Genomic DNA, 18,886 nt, shown 5'->3' on the forward strand with positions numbered 1-18,886 from the left:
CCGTACTAGACTCTATACAGAATCGCGCAGCAAGGTTTATTCACTCCGACTACTCTTACCACACTAGCGTCACAAACTTAAGTCATCTATGAACCTTCCAACGCTCGAGCACCGCCTCAAAACAGTAAGGCTATGCATCTTTTACAAGTTTTATCACTCGCTGCTTCACCAGACCGACATCATACTGGCGCATAGAACTTCATCCCGCCATAGCCATTCAAAGGCTGTTTATCCCCCTCCAGCTCACACCGCCGCTACTCTTAACTCTTTCTTCGCACAGACATCGAAAGACTGGAATCATCTACCTGACGAAGCGGTGCACCAATCCAGTCATTCATTGTTCAAGGCATTAATCGAAAATGTAACCTACTAGGTATGCCCACCCCTGAATATAATACTACTAATAATAAATAAATAATGTTGTTTGCCATCGCTTGGAGATGCTCAGGTTATTTTTTGCAATCCGCCTAATAAGATAGTTAGTCTTAAATAACCTTCTTCTCAAATATTACAATTAGATGAAAAGTGTCAAGTGGTAAATTTTTGAGCAACATGGCACACTCCCAATAAAGGTTTCTGTTGCTCAATACGCGCTACATAAAAGTGTTTTTCCGAGCGTGAAAGAAGCCCGCGCATACACGCAAAGTGCCTCGAGCGGCCAGTTGACAGTTGACAAGAACTCGATGAAAAGGTCCCGGGGAAAAAGATTGGGGGAGCCGAAGGCACCCCAATCAAGTTGGTGGCTACGCCCATGATTTAACCGGGAGCTGGTGGCTCTCGGCGACGTCGCTGGCCCTCTGGACTGTCTGTCGTTGATGCGTAAAGTCCGCGCTTTGCAGTAGGGCGTCCCACTTGGACTTGTAGTGAAGATCAGAGCCCGCGTTGAAGGGGCACAGCCAGAGCATATGGTCGAAAAAACAGTACTCGTGCCCACATTTGGAGCACGATTGCGGGAAGTTGGAATCTATACGATTGAGCGTTCTGGGGTTGAGGAACGATCTCATCTGTAAGAGCCTGAACGTGACAGACTGAGCCCTGTTTAATTTTGGGTGAGGGGGAGGGAATTTCATCCTGCTCAGTCCGTAGTGGGATGTGATCTCGTTAAAGGTGGTAAGAGGGTCTTTAGGGGAGCGGTCAGTGGCGTAGCAATTTTGCGTGTATTCGCGGGCTTCTTTCACGCTCGGAAAAATACTCTTACGTAGGACGTATTGAGCAACGGAAAGCTGTATCGGGAGATTCTCATGTTGCTCTGCAATTTTCTCATTAATGCTTTTCATCAAATTACTATAGTTGAGATGTTGAATATAATTAATTTGGACTAATTATCTTATTAGGCGGAATGCAAAAACAATAATTTTGAGTATCTAGAAGCGGCGGCAAACAACATTACCTTGGTTCTGTACAGCTATGTAGTAGCATATTTTTAAAGTTTGGGCCAAGTTAAGTGAAATACTCTATACTTAGATACCAACATGACTGCTCTTGCACTTTCGACATCCACAGACTAACAATCACGATTAACGCTATCAAAAATTTATTTGGAAATTTAGGTTCATGTAGCATTGTGTTATAATGCAGAGCGCACAGGCCTGCTATCTAGCAGGCATTGGGCCAGCCCTGTGAGTGAGGCACTGGGTTTCTAAACGTGGAGTCGGAGCTTCGAAACTCACTACCGCGAACGTTTTTCCTTTCGAATTTATTGAAATTTTTAGGCATTAACTTATTTATAGGGACAACCGAAGTTACGTTAGAACGCAAGTGAGAGCTTGCGCGGAGAAGGAACACGCGGAACACACGTCCGACGCCGGCTTTTTCTCTCAATGGGTCATTTGATATGTTGGCATTTATAATAGAGAAAGAATTAACTAATGTGTAGGAAAAAAAAGCTGAAGCAACGTGAGAACTAATGCCTGGGCAGACAAACCAATTAGCCGCAAGTAATTGAACGCAATAAAGAGAATATCTGCATATAGTTATGAAATTTCTTAAATATTTATAGCTAAATAACTACCGCTGTAGCTCAGTGGCTGTGGCGGTACTATATAATGAACACGTGGCATTCAACCCCCCCCCCCCCCTCTTTCAAAACACTCTGGAACTGTGCTTTTAGTACACGCAAAATGACCCCAAGTTCTCGAAGTTAACGCGGAGGCCCCCAATGCGGCATGCATGTTTATGAGGTTGCCGTTCTGGCTTGTAAGGCCCAATAATTAATTTTTTTGCCTAGATAGATGGTTGCGTTTATATGCTATAGCTGGCTTTTGGTAACCTAAGCATTGTAAATGCATAAGAGATTGCGCTGCAGAGTTCTAACAAGACACACACGAAGAATACACAGACACCGATAGGATGATGCGAACGCCAGTTGTTTTATATAGATTCAGAAGACCAAATATTTATATCTTGCTGGAAAACTATGTACATTGTGCTTAACATTCTTTTCAATCACTCTCGTCATTACCTCTTCAGCGATTACGCAAAATCGTTCTCACGCATACAAATTGCTATTCATGCTTAACTGCGGTACCGCCATGGGAGTGGTTTAATCATATATCATCAGTGTTCGAGAAAATTGCAAAAAAAAATTTTTTTGCGACTGTTGTATATTGACTCAACAATAAAGATCTAACAATGGATCGCAGATGTATGTCATATGAAGAACTGATATAGCGAAGGTAACAATGCTGTATAAGCGTCTTGTCACACTCGTCTGATGCACTCAGCGTCTGTTTGTTGGTGATTCGTACGAAGAGTCATCACCGAAGGCACCCTGCGTGTTCTCGCCACGCCCTGGTCATACGGCCACATTGGGGCACACACCTATAGGCTTCGCTGCTCTACAGCGCCATACTAGCGGACAATACAAGATATTTACAGACACTTGCGAACATCTGTGGCAACGCAGCGACAAATCTACGCCTGAAGTTTAGCACAGAGAAAACAGTATTATGATCGTGAGTGAAGATACCAGCAATTACGTGGTGCAAACTAAACAAGTTATACATATAGTCAAGCAATATAGGTACGTCGGCGTATACATGAACGAAGGAAAAACTTAAGCACTCACCAAGGTAATCTTAATTTCTGAAAATAAAGGGGAAGCGGAATGCAGCAATAGAAATGCAGTGGGGCCACAATAAGTATGAGGTGGTGCGTGGAATCTGGAAAGGAGTAATGGTGGCAGCGCTAAGGTTCGCAATTAAAATAGGATATCTTGTCGGGGTTGGAAGTTAACGAAATATCAGTAGGCTGGTTCGCTTTGGAAGCCCACGCTAATACCACAAATGAGGCAGTGCAGCGTGACATGGGGTAGGCCTCTTTTGAAGTCACAGGAGCACCGAGCAAAATGAGCTTTGAAAAGAAGAAGCTTCAGGAGCATGGATTAAAATAAATGGGCGGCTAAAGTGTGCAAGTATCTGTATCTGAAAAGCGTCCACATAGAATGAAGGAAGAGGTCAAGAAAGTTGGCAAGCAAGTACAGGATAATCGAAGCTGTAAACAGACAACCAGGAGTCATCAGAAAGAAGTGAGAGAAATAGAGACAGTGAATTGGATGAAAAGAACGGAAACAAAAACGACAATTGATATTTATACGAATGAGAAGAAAGAAATTAGAAGGGGAAAATCTGTACGATAACGCAAAAGACAATACCTTGCTATTTAAGGCATGAGCCGCTTGCCTAAGGACCAAAACATACCAGAAAAAATATTGGGAACTATATGAGGCATGTGCATGCTGCAGCAAAGATCCGAAGACCACTCAGCACATCCTAATAAAATATGAAGAGATTCACCCAGTGAGAACAGTAGGTAACGTACACCTTCCAGAAGCGCTTGGGTTTAAAGTGGACGAAAGCATCAACCGGTCAGCAGTCGAGTTAAGCAAGAGACGTTTATAGTATTGCTGAAAAAAAGCAGGGAAGAGATTGATACGACCTGGTTTGATCTCTTAGTCATAGGTACAAGGTATCTAGATATTGAGGGGAAAGAAATATTAATGAATTGTATACAAAAATGCTGGATAAAAATATGTATAGCATACCTGATTAAATGAAGCAGGCTATGGTGATTATTTATCACCACCCCATTTCAACGGGAAGGCCATTAAATCATCATCATCATCGTTATCAATTTTGAACTGCGTTTAACCTCAAACGCGGGCACGGCAAATGCTGTGTGAGAAGGAACATACCTTAGAAGGATACAGCTTTGGGCTAGTTGGTGACAATTCGTGACAAATGATATTGTCCACCACTTAAAACGAGGACTAGAAACGACAGACAGAAGCACAAACTTTCAGCTGGTTTCAATGGCTGGAAGTCGAGTGGTTTTATATATACATGTGACGAAACATGAAAAATATTATAAAATGTGCATGTGTAATCAACAGAACACGCTTGTACACGTGGATTCGCAATAGCAAGATATCCAGATAAATTCTATATAACAAGTAAGACTCAAGACACACATATCGATGGCCTAGGCATCTGTCGCCGAGCTTTCGCAAAATTCGGCCCCATTAAGAGTAATGTCTTCTTTCCTCTACACAACTATACCAAAGTAGGGCTCGTGGATTGCAAAAACGACAACCGAAATAATATTTGGTGTTTTCGTTACATTTGCATACATACATTAAAGGTGGCGTGGTTTTAGCAAGTGAGCACCTATGCTGACCGAAATGAAAGACGTCTAAGTCAAAATGGGTTTTTAACAATCATAGCATAGAAGTCTGTAATAAGAACCGACTCCAAAAGCGATTATGTCCCCAAGCTTTCGTCTGGTCTCTGGGTTATAAGTCTCACAAGAACATGCGAAACGCTAGTGATTCTTTACAAATCAGCAAACGCCACTGGTTGCAAAGAGTACGCGTGCTTCCCGACCATTAATTTTTGCCTTTTCCTTGTTGACATACCTGTATCTTGTCTTCTGAATATGGAGGCGACAGTTTGCGCATATCATTCCGTGTGCGTGATCAAGTTTTCTTTGTCTGCATTTTGTCAGAACTGTGCAGCGAAACTTTGTGTACAATACCTATAGCTGCGTGTGGAAGGTGATTCTATACAGAGGCAGTTCTATGTAAAAGCGCACGTGAATAGATTACAGTTCTATTAGGAAGAACATTAATTCTTTTGCCTGTGGCCTGTTATAGATTATACGAAAGCTGGGGTGTTTAACGATCTATGCACGCATATAATTGTAATGATAACACATGATTTCTAGACTATAACTACGTGAAGAACAAAAACTAGAATAATACTTAGAGTGCATGTGTGAAAACTGCGTCGAGCGAAGTACCATTAAGTTAAGCCGAGCCCATGTTATAACATATACGAACATTCAAAGCTCGAAAAAGCAGTTTTCGTCTTCCTGGTCGGAACTGTTACTTTGCCATTCCTGTTACTTCTGTTTTAGCTTTGCAGGATTAGGTTATCACACATGAGCTGTACATGTCTTTGCTGGAAGCGCAGCAGTGCAACCGAATAGTAAAGCAGTAGTTCCTTTCATGTGCGCTTACGGAGACCTTGCCAACGAAGAGGAGGCACGTATGTCCACATCTTTTTCCGAATGCTCCGTTGAGCAATGTTGTTCATTCTTCTTCAAGGAAATTCTGGGGTTAAAAATGAAGCACTGACGGCGCCGGCATTTCACGTGCAATCCCCTTGCTCTCTTTACATACGTCGTGGACGGTGTGTTTCCTTAACGTGTATCAGGGGGAAACCCATCGATTTTAAGAGTTGCATTCGGTATCGAAATGAACGCGTGACAATTGAGCTACTTCGTACTGCACGCTCGTGCACTGCCACCGCACTCACCTACGGTGATGGCGCAACCGTGACGTCAGAGCCCATCTCTGGAACCCGGCCAACACGGGAGCGTTCAACGTATATATAAGCTTTTCCTGTAGCCGCGACGACGCAATTTGCTCGCTGCGAGTGTATGCGCGTGCCGTCAATTCCAATGCCTATGATGACCACCCTCAGAGTTGGCAGATTGCGCCTCTGCACGTTCGCTGTCATAACGGTGCTGCTGGTGCTAGCCGCATTCACGGAAGTGCAGGCGCGTTGTCCTTCCAGGCGGCCGGGTCAGTTGAGCGACTGCGCCTACACCGTGTGCACCCCATCGGAGTGCGCCGCCAAGGGTCTGGAGTGCTGCCCGAAACCGTGTGGAGGGAGCTGGTGTGTCAGAGGTAGGGTGCGCTGTTTCAGGATTCACGGATTAATATGGCTTAACGTCAAAAAAATGCATAGTGGGTTGCGACGCACGCAACAGATGAGGATTCGCGATTAGCGTTTATGGTTGGCAGTCTTCGCAGCTCCACCAAAAATTGGGAGGACGCTTAAGCTTCGCCTTTAACAGTGGAACGCGATAGCATTCAAAGATCCCGGGATGCTTATCAGGCTCTTTTTTCGTATACATTCAAGTTACAATCCGACGCTATCACGTCTGTAGGTGGTGGTGAAGTCGTACTTTACGATTTTTCTGACGGATTTTGCTTTGAGAAATTCATTTTTTTTTCACTAACGCCTTGCGGCCATACGAAGGGCCTGCCCAGGTCGGGGTGGTTCGGGATGATTACTTCCGTCAATGACGCCTGCGCCTACACTTACACCCACAGCGACGCCGGACTTTCTGTGACACGGGGTCCTAAACGCTATCGGGTTCAAATCAATTTGCGCAAACGTTTTGTTTGCTTATCCCATCGGAATGCGGCTGGCAAATGGGACCTATACACGGCGACCCTTGCCTCGGTAGCACAATGCCACATTCACGATCAGCCGCAGTAACGTAGTGGCTGCGGTGCTGCGTTCGAGGTCGCCGGTTCAGTTCAGGTCACGGCGACCGCATTCCGACGGGGCCGAAATGCAAAAATGCTCGAGCATGTCAAGAGCCTCGGATCTTGAAAATTAACTTAGAGCACCCCCCCACTCTCCTCCCCACCTACAGCGTGCTTCAGAACCATGTCCTTTGTCTGGCACGTAAAACTCCAGCATTTATTTTCATTCACTTTTTTTTGCTAAGTGAGCCACCCTGTCGCTTAGCACGGTGCAATGTTGACAGCACTCCGAAGCCTTAGAAAGGTCCTTGTTAGTGAACTGTGCACATTGTAAAAAAGCAAACATCCTCTGAAGCGTTTTTAATGTGTAAGCGAGTACTGCAGGAGGAAGCGAGCCTTGCCAAAACGTTGTAGTGCCCTTCGAAATTCTGCATCCTCCTCATAATTTTACCGGATTCCCCCACTACCGCCCGCCTCATATTCCTATCGTTATTTTGGACCATACGATCCGTGAATTTATTCAATTCCATCTAATCGTTTTCTCGCATGCTACAACATCTGAGGTTGTAAGCATTGCCTATGTATGCGTATTCTTCTGATCTTTTCAGTGCCTTGTTCTCTCTCATATTGGAAGTTGGCTTGATATCATGTGTATTTCTTATTTCTGAAATTACTGTAGATCATAAATATGCCGCTTGCTGATAGTGTAATATCAAATTTAGGTGAATGTATAGTCTCGTCAAACTGAAGCTCCTTGCGGGTCAAACGTAAATTCGTATTAAATCGCTATTTGAACTTAATACGTATTGCGTGTGTAGTCGGTCAGTAATTCCGAATTCGCCTCCGAATAGAAACACCTTATATGCAACCTAGTTCCGTACAGTCTAGCCGCTATACGTAAGGTTAGCGTACAGAGAGCAAGTGCATGTTTTCCCGCATTGTGTAATGCCTCGCTTAAAGTGATTTCGTTGTTTATTTGCGGCCTATGTGCATGCATTCTCCAAAGAGCCTTGCTACTCTATCTCCCTTGTTTGAGAATAGGCTAATCTATTACTGCAATTTATTTATTCGGTTAATGTATGCCCTTTGTCATAATCTATCTAAATTATTGGAGTCGTTCTGTCACAAACCATCCGTGATGCCATGTATTTTTTTACGGACAACAGATTCATTAGAATTTGCCTTTCGTAGATAGCGCCCTTCTGTGGCAACGACCGGACATTAAATGGCGGATCCTATTTTCTCAACAGGTCCGTGTGTGATTTTACATAACGAAGTATGTTTAACTAATTTATTTAATTAACTAAAGGTATTTTCCGATTGTAGAACTGAAACCAAGCAAAAATGGCTGCGTCTTAGCTCAGCTAACCATGCATATGCAAAGCGAAAGCTTGGTTTCGCGTTGTTGAATCTTGCTTTCACTTGCATGGTTAACCTTTAATTTAGCTGTAATTATTATACTTAGGTAAGTAGTACACGCCTACGCCCCAACCTCTAGTCACGATGATGAAGAAATAGAACAGTTTTATGACGATGTTGAATTAGCAATGAGAAAGGTGCAAACTCAGTATACTGTAGTCATGGGCGACTTCAATGCAAAAGTGGGGAAAAAGCAGGTTGGTAAGCAAGCAATTGGCAACTATGGCATCGATATAGGAACGCTAGAGGAGAGAATGTTGGTAGAATTCGCGGAAAGGAATAGGCTCCGAATAATGAATACCTTCTTCAGGAAGCGCAGCAACAGGAAGTGGACCTGCAAAAGCCCTAATGGAGAAACAAGGAATGAAATAGATTTCATACTCTCTGCCGATCCAAGCATAGTGCAGGATGTAGAAGTGTTAGGTAAGGTAAAGTGCAGTGAACATAGCTTAGTGAGGCCTAGGATTTCTCTCAATTTGAAGACCGAGTGAAATTAGTCAAGAGGAAACAGGGCAACCTAGAGGCAGTAAGGGTAAACGCAGACCAATTCAGGCTGGTGCTGGCAAGCAAATATGCAGCTTTAGAAAATTAAGGAAGATAAAGACAACATAGAGGTAATGGATGAAACCATAACTAGGTTGATCTCAGAAGCAGCAAGTGAAGTGGCAGGTAAGGCACTAAGGCAACCAGTAGGTAAGCTCTCCCAAGAAACAAAGGACCTAATAAAGAAATGACAAAACATGAAAGTGTCCAACTCAAGAGATCAGATAGAATTCGCTGAACTGTCAAAACTGATTATCAAGAAGAAAGTAAGGGATATTCGAAATGATTATAACGTGGGAAAGATTGAGGAAGCAAGCGGTAAAATATGGACGAAGCATTAAATCAGTAAGAAGAAGGCTTGGCATAGGACAAGGCAAGATGTATGCACTGAAAGGGAAGCATGGTAATATCATCAGCAATTTCGATGACATAATAAAAGCAGTGGAAGAATTCTACACTGACCAGTACAGTGCCCAAAACAGCCAAGATACTTTCATTCGAAATAGTGATGAACCGGATAGAGAGGCTCCTTCTATAACTAGCGATGAAGTTAGAAGGGCCTTGAAAGACATTACCTCGGGAAAAGCTGCTGGAGAAGATGGAATAACAGTAGATTTAATCAAAGATGGAGGAGATATCATGCTTGAAAAGCTTGCGGCCCTTTATACGCAATGCCTCACAACTTCAAGTGTACCAGAGAGCTGGAAGAATGCCAACATTATACTAATCCATAAGAAGTGGGACGTTAAAGAATTGAAGAATTATAGACCCACTAGCTTGCTTTCAGTATTGCATAAAATATTCACCAAGCTAATTTCCAATAGAATCAAGGCAACACTTGACTTCAGCCAACCAAGAGGACAGGCTGACTTCAGGAAGGGATATACTAAGATGGATCATATCCATGTCATCAATCAGGTAATCGAGAAATCTGCGGAGTACAATCAACCTCTCTATATGGCTTTCATAGATTACGAAAAGCATTTGATTCAGTACAGATACCATCAGTCGCAGAGACATTGCGTAATCAAGGAGTCCAGGAGGCATACGTGAAAACCTTGGAAAATATCTACAAAGACTCCACCGCTACCTTGGTTCTCCACAAGAAAACTAGACAATTACCTATCAAGAAAGGGGTCAGGCAAGGAGACACAATATCTCCAATGCTATTCACTGCATGCTTAGAAGTATTCAGGCTCTTAGACTGGGAAGGCATAGGAGTGAGGATAAACGGCGAATATCTCAGCAACCTTCGGTTTGCAGATGACATTGTCCTATTCCGCAACAATGGAGACGAATTACAGCAAATGATTGAGGACCTTAATAGAGAAAGTGTAAGAATTGGGTTGAAGATGAATATGTAGAAGACAAAGATAATGTTCAATAGCCGGCAAGGGAACAAGAATTCAGGATCGCCACTCAGCCTCTAGAGTCTGCAAAGGAGTACGTTTAAACATCTTGGTCAATTATTCACAGGGGACCCTGCTCACGAGAAAGAAATTTACAGAAGAATAAAATTGGGTTGGAGTGCATACAGCAGGCATTCCCAAGTCCTGACTGGGAGCTTACCACTGTCGTTGAAAATCAAAGTGTACAATTATTCAATTGTGCCGGTGCTAACATGAGCAGAAACTTGAAGGTGAAGAGAGAAGCTCGAGAACAAATTATGGACTGCACACACAGCGATGGAACGGAAAATGTTAGGCCTAACGTTAAGAGACAGGAAGAGAGCGGTATGGATTAAAGGGCAAACGGGGAAAGCCAATATTTTAATTGACATTAAGAGAAAGAGATGGAGCTGGGTAGGCCATATAATGCGTAGGATGGATAACCGGTGGACCATTAAGGTTACAGAATGGATACCAAGAGAAGGGAGGCACAGTCGCTGACGGCAGAAAACTAAGTGGGGTGATGAAGTTAGGAAATTTGCAGGTGCAGGTTGGAATCAGCTAGCGCAAGAGAGGGATAATTGGAGATCGCAGGGAGAGGCCTTCGTCCTGCAGTGGACATAAATACTGGCTGATGATGGGTGCCCAATTTTTTCTGTTCCCCATAATCGGCGACATCAACACAGAGCACATATTTTGAGTCGGAAAAATGTTTTTGGAGAGCCTTAGCTCGTTGCTTCGTCCGCTGTTTGTGGTGCGCAGGGCAGCGCACCACTAAGAGTGGGGAAGTGGGGGTATGTAGAGGTTCTCGTGTATGTGATGTGGAATGGCGCATTTAGTCTAGGCTATAGGTGCCAGAGCGATAGAGTTTGCAGAATGTCCCGGCCTTTCACGGTGTTAGAAAGTCTGCTAAACTGGGATGTCACATGGGCTTTTGTGAGTTCAGTAAGTTAGTTGAAAGTGCCAGTAAGCATGAGCCTATCTGTGGAGGTCCTTATGGGAACCCCCAGAGCGATTTTATATATCATTCCTAAAAGAGTGTCGATCTGATCTGATTCTGGTTTAAGAAAATGTAGAAACCTTGTTGCAAGAAACCTTGCAAGCCTCGATAAACAGCGTTTGTGTTTCACAATCATCTCTTCAAAAAACAATGAATGATACGGTTCGATAAACTAAACGACGTACTCGCTGTCATTTCAAAACACACAGAGCAACTGGCTCAGTTACGGTCAGAGGTCAGCTCTCTGAAAGAAGCAATAAGCAATTAACAGAAGAAGTTAAATGACTTGGAAGACCGAAGTCGACGAAGGAACCTTATAATTTTTGGCCTTGATGAACCAACAAATGAGAGCCCTAGTGACTTGAGAAAGCGGGTTCTTGATGACATATTTTGTGCAATACTAGGTGTCACAACCAATACAGTCGAACGGATACACAGAATAGGTAGAATCACCGATAAACCTAGGCCTGTCTTGCTTAATTTCTTTGAATACAATGAAAAAGTGTGTGTATTGAAGAATTGCTTTAAGCTCAAGAAAACAGGTATATCGATCTGTCACGATTACTGTAAGGCTACGCTGACTAAGCGTTCTCATCTTTGGCGGTGTGGTAAACAATTTAAAGATAAGGCGCGAAAAATTTCAATGGACTATGACCGGCTACGTGTAGACGACAAAATATACGAATGGGACGAAGTAAGCTCGCAGGTTTTCGTGCATAATAAATCCGGACCTACGCGGACAACCAACTGACCAGAAACGAAAGAACTCCGAATTGGCTTGCCTAATGCAAGAAGAGAGAGAGAGAGAAATTTATTTACAGAAAGGCAGAGAGGTCGGCCTGAGCTGTAACTTGCTCTGGCCCGCTACTCTACACTGGGGAGAAGGGACGGGGAGGAAAAGGGCTGATGGATGATAATGATAAGAGGAGGAGGTGTCTTGCCAATAAGTCCAATCAGCTTGAAGACATTCTGTTCCTTCACGACCCTCATATACTTGCCGTAACCGAAACATGCCTTACACCTAATATTAATGATTACGAAATTATTCCGCCTTCCCACAAAATAATAAGACGTGATCGCGAAGGACGAGGAGGGGGCGTGGCAATAATAACAAAAAATTAAGTGCAATGTGTCGAGCTTGAGGGAAATCGAAACCATGAAAGTGTCTGGTGTGAGCTCAACTACAAAAATATTTCTACTTTGTTTGGCATGGTTTACCGGCCACCAAAAGCAATGTGTCTTACGTGGAAGCACTGGCCGCTTACCTAGAGCACATGCTCAAACCAGATCTCAAGCTGGTGCTCACTGGCGATTTCAACTTGCCAGGCATTGACTGGAATGCAGTCGCTATCTCGGGGCCCGATGATGTTGACACTGCACGCCTACTTCTCGATTCTTCATTTTTTCATGACTTGAAACAAATAGTCACTATTACGACTCGCACCACTGCAACTGCGCAATCGATTCTTGACCTCGTATTTCTGAAAAATTTTCCTGAAGATCACTCGGTTAATACAGCTGATGGTATCTCGGACCACAAGATTGTTCAAGTTGCTCTAAATATCAATAGCACAAAAACGGCTCCCTCGGTGGCAACCTTTTGTGACTTTTCTGCTGCAGATGATGAATCTGTCCTAGATGCAATGCACCTCTCGCTTTCTGATTTTGAGCATGGTGGCGATGTTTTCATCTTTGGAACGAGTTCAAGAATTTAGTGTCATCATGCATTGACAGGTTTGTTCCTTTGCGTAGAAGGATTTCAAAGCGTCAGAACCCATGGATTAGTCGGGAAATAATACATCTAAAGCGGTGTATTAAACGAAAAAGGAAGGGTAAAACTACGTCAGCATTAACCGCCCTTCAAGAGGAGCTGATTACTAAATTGAAGCTTGCGCGTACTAAATTTTATGGGCAAGATCTTACAACTTTTTTGAAGGAATCTCCTGAGAAATTCTGGCGCTGCTTGTCAGGTTCCCAACCATGTGTGAATGCTCCAAAGATTAATGGTAACATGTGTACAAACCTTACTTTACTTGTAAATGAAATCAACACTGCTTTTCATCAAGCTTTTACACGACCAAATGTTCAATATTTATGAACGCAACACTCTGACCTACCGCCCGTTGCAAACTCAATGCCTGACCTAGTTCTTGCTCGTGACGGAATACTTTCCCTTCTTTTAAATGTAAAAATGAAGAAGTCAAGCGGCGCTGATGGCATACCGAATGCCTTCCTTGTACGGTACTCAGAGATTGTGTCACGTTACCTTTATGTTCTGTTTAACGCATCACTCAACCAAAGCTCCTTACCCGCAGATTGGCTCACGGCAAGAGTAGTTCCCGTATTTAAATCGGGAAACAGGCTAACAGCTTGCAACTACAGACCTTTTTTTCTAATAAGCCCATGCTTTAAATTACTTGAACATGTAATAGCTCACCATATATCTCAGTATCTTGAATCGAAAAAATTCTTCGTTGAGTACCAGGACGGTTTCCGGAATACTGTCTCAACAACCACTCAATTAATTTTGGTTATACATGATTTTGCTTCAGCTCTAGATAATTGTAGGCAGATAGATACGGTTTTTCTTGACATCTCAAAAGCTTTTGATCGTGGGCCACACACTTTAGTCATTGACAGATTAAGGGATGCCGGGCTTCCTGAGAGATTGATATTGTGGTTTCAGGCTTATCTGAATAATCGCTCACAGTTTGTGGAGCGTGCGGGTGTTAGGTCTGCTCATCTGCCAGTATTGTCTGGGGTTCTACAAGGTTCCGTGCCTGGTCCTCTGTTGTTTTTAATTTATATAAACGGCATCGCTTCTAACATCGATCATTCTGTTACAGCAACATTGTTCGCCGATAACTGCGTGATGTAGAGTGTTGTCAATAGCTCATCTTGCCAAACACAACTGAACAATAGCCTCTGTACACTTGCGGACTGGTGCGAACGAAACGGTATGCAAATCAATTTTGATAAAACAGTTGCTATCACAATAACCACAAAGAAAAAGCCACTGTCTCATACATACTACATTGCTAGTAAAACTATTCAGTCAGTAACGTCTGTCAAATATCTAGGACCTAACTATCACAAGCAACTTAAAATGGGACAAGCATTTGAAGAACGTTTGTACAACAGCGTTCAATAAACTTTGCTTTTTGCGCAGGAAATTAAAAGACTCACCGTCAAGTGTTAAACTCGAGGCGTACCGCACTTTGGTTCGACCAGTCCTTGAGTACGCTTCCGCAGTATCGGACCCATACTACGTTAAAGATATTGCACAAGTAGAACGAATTCAGCGCCTCGCGGCTAGATTTATTGTATCTGACCATCGGTCTTGTTCATCTGTTTCTGATATGTTGCAGCGACTGAATCTGGAACCCCTCCGTGTCCGACGAAAGATTGCGAGACTAAAAATGCTTTATTTGATCAATCAGAACAGAATCGGTCTGCCGTGCGAAACTTATCTTTCCCGCGCACAGCACAGGTCTTCTAGAATTAATCACTTGAATGTTATCCGCCCGTACTTGGCGAGAACGAAGATGTTTCAGATGTCTTTTTTTCCGCTCACAATTGAAGAGTGGCAATTGTCTGCCAGCGTCTGTTGTTGATTGTAAAAATGTAAATTCCTTTGTGAAATCGTTGTCATTGCACTTGATGTAAACCTCTCCTGCTTGAGCAGCATTGCTGCCTTTAGTATTTTGAAATAAATAAATAAATATGAAGAGTGGAATTGTCTGCCAGCGTCTGTTGTTAATTGTACAAATGTAAATTCCTTTGTGAAATTTTTGTCAATGCACTTGATGTAAACCTCTCCTGCTTGGGCAGCATTTCTGCCTGCAGTATTTTGAGATAAATAAATAAATAAATAAATAAATAAATAAATAAATAAATAAATAAATAAATAAATAAATAAATAAATAAATAGGGTGTTGTGAATGTAGCCTTACCGATAACGAAGGCTTGGACCAAGCGGAGGTGTTCGGCCTTCTTAGTCAGCCATGTTTATTGGAGACCCGCCTAGAAGGCGCAGGATCGACAGTGGTGTGTAGTGTGGAGTTTGGATGTGTAAACCAAGAAGACGCACTGCCACCCTACTTTATTCACATCCGCATGGCCGACCCAACGTGCACTTAATTTGTGTATTCCTAAAATGTGTGGCAAAAGAACCCTGATATAAATCCACAGGGAAAATACGTGCGCGGTCGTCAGAGAAATCTAAATAATGATTGGAGGGGAGGTTAGCCGAGCAAAAGGTTTGGCATGCTACTATAAGAAACAATTGGCCTAGGCTAGCGGTCTCGCGTATAATGCAGCATCGACAATCTGAGCAAAGTAGATGACAACACCGAAATGCAAAATAACATTCATTTGTGGTAATTACGGTATATTGGAATTTTTGAAATGTATAAATGATGAAATAACGGACAGCGAAAGCTGTCAAAATGATGACGTGGTCGCAAGTGAGAGGCTAATCCACATCATGTGCGTAACGCGTGCGATGTTTTGCCAATTGGGCTACTGCGGCGGCCATCCTCCCGTTCACTTTGTTGGGTATTACCGCATGTGTGCGAAATTAGCCCTGTGAGCGTTATCAATTGCCGCTTGCGGCCACGAAGTAACCTATGAGATTGCCTCTGTCAAACCCTCACCGCCATCAGCGCGCCCAGACTTAGATTGTTCGCGTGCTTGGGCTAAACACGGACCACGCGCCTCCTGCTGCCCTACTCTGACCAGCTCAGTGGCAGGGTTGTTTGCCCTGGAGGCAATGGTCGAGACGCTGAACAAACTCTATATTTTATATTTATTTCATGTTTGCATCAAATCAGGTGATCGCACCAGCTCCGATCAGTGAGCGCTGCTGGTTGTACAGTGAGAGTTTACAGCCTTACCGGCGGCAAGTTCTTTTTGTACTTCACTTTCATTGTGATTTGCCTAACTATTAACTACATAATATCGACAAACATTTTTTTAGTATACTTAGCTTGAATTCATTCTCTGGTCGTTTGTAATTGATGCGAATAAGGCATACACGTCCCCCCCCCCCCGTTGCGTTCATGTATATAGTGGCACAATTTGCCCGCGTTGTGAAAGGCGAATTTCTCCGACGTCAGTGCGCATGTGCGCCGTCATCGTGGTCGGTTTATGCCTCCAAAATTTGGCAAGAGAGCAAGAAAGCTTCGCTTTAAAAAAGACTCATCCCTATATACAGTTAAGCTTTATTCTAGTGCGGCTGCTTCACTTTAAGCGTTTAGGAATCCCAGGTACAGTTGCTCGAATTCTACCTGTCTTTTTTTTTTCGCAATCAACATATTGACCTTCGGTTTCAATTGCGAACTGCCACAATGGCTAGGCTATATCCGCTTGTGGCTGCGTGCCAAAAAATAAAGAAACCACTTTGTACGCGGTCTATTTTTCAGAGCGATCGCAAGTAGTGCGCTAGCGCCGAGCACTGAGACATCCCAAAAATAAAGCAAACGGGATGATAGGTCTCTGTCCCAATAAATAATAAGAGCTACTGTGGCGTTCATTATAAAAGGTCCGTCTCCAGGTCACATGAATGCCACACATGAATGCGGCTTCCGTGTAATGGTGGTACAATTTTACTGCCCTTGTACACGAGACTGGACACCAAAACAATAAGTAATCTCTGAACTTTGCTTGTTCCATTCAAAACCAGATTGTTAGACGGCGCGTCAGAGTAACACAATAAAAAATGGGTTATAAATGTCGCCGACTTCATATTTTTGAGTGTACAGTTTTTTTTTCTCCACAATTCCAGGCACAGGTCCTCGTCTGAATACCCGGAGACCTGCCCGCCAGCGTTTAATTGGGCCAGGAACTGTCCAATTCTAAAGAGTAACGCGACTTGAAAACAACTGAATTGCTCCAGGCTGGGATACGCCTGCTGCAGCAGCAATGGCTGAAAGGAAAAGTATTGGTACCAAATACCGTGGACTTTATTCTGACGGATTCGCTCACTTCTAGGCACGCAAAGCCAATACTCGAGACGTCATCGGAATAAACAAATGGCGTGCAGGGGCTGACTTGCTCGTCGGCCTTCCTCACGCCAGGCATGTTGTATGGCAATGTGTACTGATTTATTTTTCTGAAACCTCGGTGTACGACTAGGTTGCTTTTAGATATCGTATAGTTCCTTCTTTCATGACTTTGGCCTGTTTGCGTGTCACTAGTAACCTTCCAGCTAAATTTCCGTTCACACTGTCCCCATATATTTCACGAAGCTTCTTTCAATGTTGCGTACAAGACCATGTACACGTACACAACCCACTGAGTTTTATTGTTTTTCAAGTTCGTAATCTAATATGTTCTGCGATAGTGGCTTTGTACAATCTTTTTAAGGGAGACGCCTATGAGCTGCCGACCACAGTGCTGCCGACTTTCGGATACTCTGCTTGCTGCCAGACATTCCTTTAATTCGGTTTCCTGCAGGGAATAGCAACAGTGATTTTCTGGTTTGGTGCAGCTGTGGTGTGCAAGATCATCCTGCGATCATGATTAGCATAGGGATACGATACGAGCCGCTTGCACAATATGGTAGGAGCGAACTAAGCCTTCCGCGATGAAGACATTTTCTTTATTTTTAAGGGACACCAAAGAAAAATATAGGCTGAGCTGTATTAGTAAACTACTCTTCTACAGTACCAAGAACAGTGGTCTTGGCATGAGTGCAGGTCTGATCAGGCAGAAAAAGTGCAATACCATGAGACGGGTGACGGGTGGTGAAGCCGCCTTGAGGTTCCCGCAACAGCTCACTGTGACCTCGGAGTTTTTGATGGCGTCTTCCCGGGTTTGGTTCATTCGTTACCTACAGGCTGTTTCACTTAACTTCGGCCAAACTTTAAATATATGCAAATGCTACGTAGCTGGACAGAACCAAGGTAATGTTGTTTGCCGCCGCTTAGAGATCATCAGATTTTTTTTGCATTTAGTCTCATTGGATAATTAGCCATAATGACTTATTCAACTTCTAAATTATGATAATTAGATGAGAAGTTTCAATGAGAAAATTGTGGAACATGAAAAACTCCCGATACAGCTTTCTGTTGCTCATTACGTGCTACATAAAAGTGTTTTTTCCGAGCGTGAACGAAGTCCGCGATTGCACGCAAAATTGCGGCTCGACTGGCTGCTCGAGGTCCTTTGCGTGTATTGAACGCATGAAGTTATTTGAACGCATGTAAAAAAATACAGGAGAGATTCCACGAAAAGCAACAATGTTGCCTATCTCCAAGAGCCGAAATGACGGTCATTTGCTGCCAGCTGTTGCATGTATACCATATACCACGTGCCGCGTGGAAAAAAATAATTTCGTGAAAGAAGCAAACACAAAGCAAAAAATTTAGATAGTACACAGGTTTACTTTACAGATCATAAAAAAAGTTGAAGGACGCTTAAGCTTCGCCTTTAAGAGTAGAACGCGATAGCGTTATCGGGCCCCGTTCGAGCCCCGTTATCGGGCCCCGTTGTAAGCTGGCTTTCCCCTGCAACACAGAACGTGGCAAAGCCAGCTTAGGAAGACCAAGCTTACACCGATTCCATTAAAGTCGGCTTCACTTTTAAACAGCACCATTTCATTATTTTATTAATTGTTTGTTATTGCACCGACGCGCGCGTCTCCAAAACGCATTAGGCAGGCGAAGTCCCAATTTGACTTGCCCTAGGGAGCCTAGAGGCAAAGCAGCGTTGCATGGAGGCTCCCTAACCTTCCCAGGATGCGAGCGCCATCTGGATATT

The 18,886-nt window shown here is 43.4% G+C and overlaps 1 long non-coding RNA gene across 1 annotated transcript; it reads left to right on the forward strand.

The window, feature by feature from the left end:
- Nucleotides 1–5,658: 5,658 nt before the first annotated feature.
- Nucleotides 5,659–17,212, forward strand: LOC125946231 (uncharacterized). Its single transcript, XR_007467480.1, has 2 exons — nucleotides 5,659–6,187; nucleotides 16,911–17,212. It is a non-coding gene; the product is annotated as an uncharacterized LOC125946231 (long non-coding RNA).
- Nucleotides 17,213–18,886: the final 1,674 nt, after the last annotated feature.

The sequence above is a fragment of the Dermacentor silvarum genome, chromosome 6 (assembly GCF_013339745.2).
Source record: "Dermacentor silvarum isolate Dsil-2018 chromosome 6, BIME_Dsil_1.4, whole genome shotgun sequence".
NCBI classification, from domain to species: Eukaryota; Metazoa; Arthropoda; class Arachnida; order Ixodida; family Ixodidae; genus Dermacentor; species Dermacentor silvarum.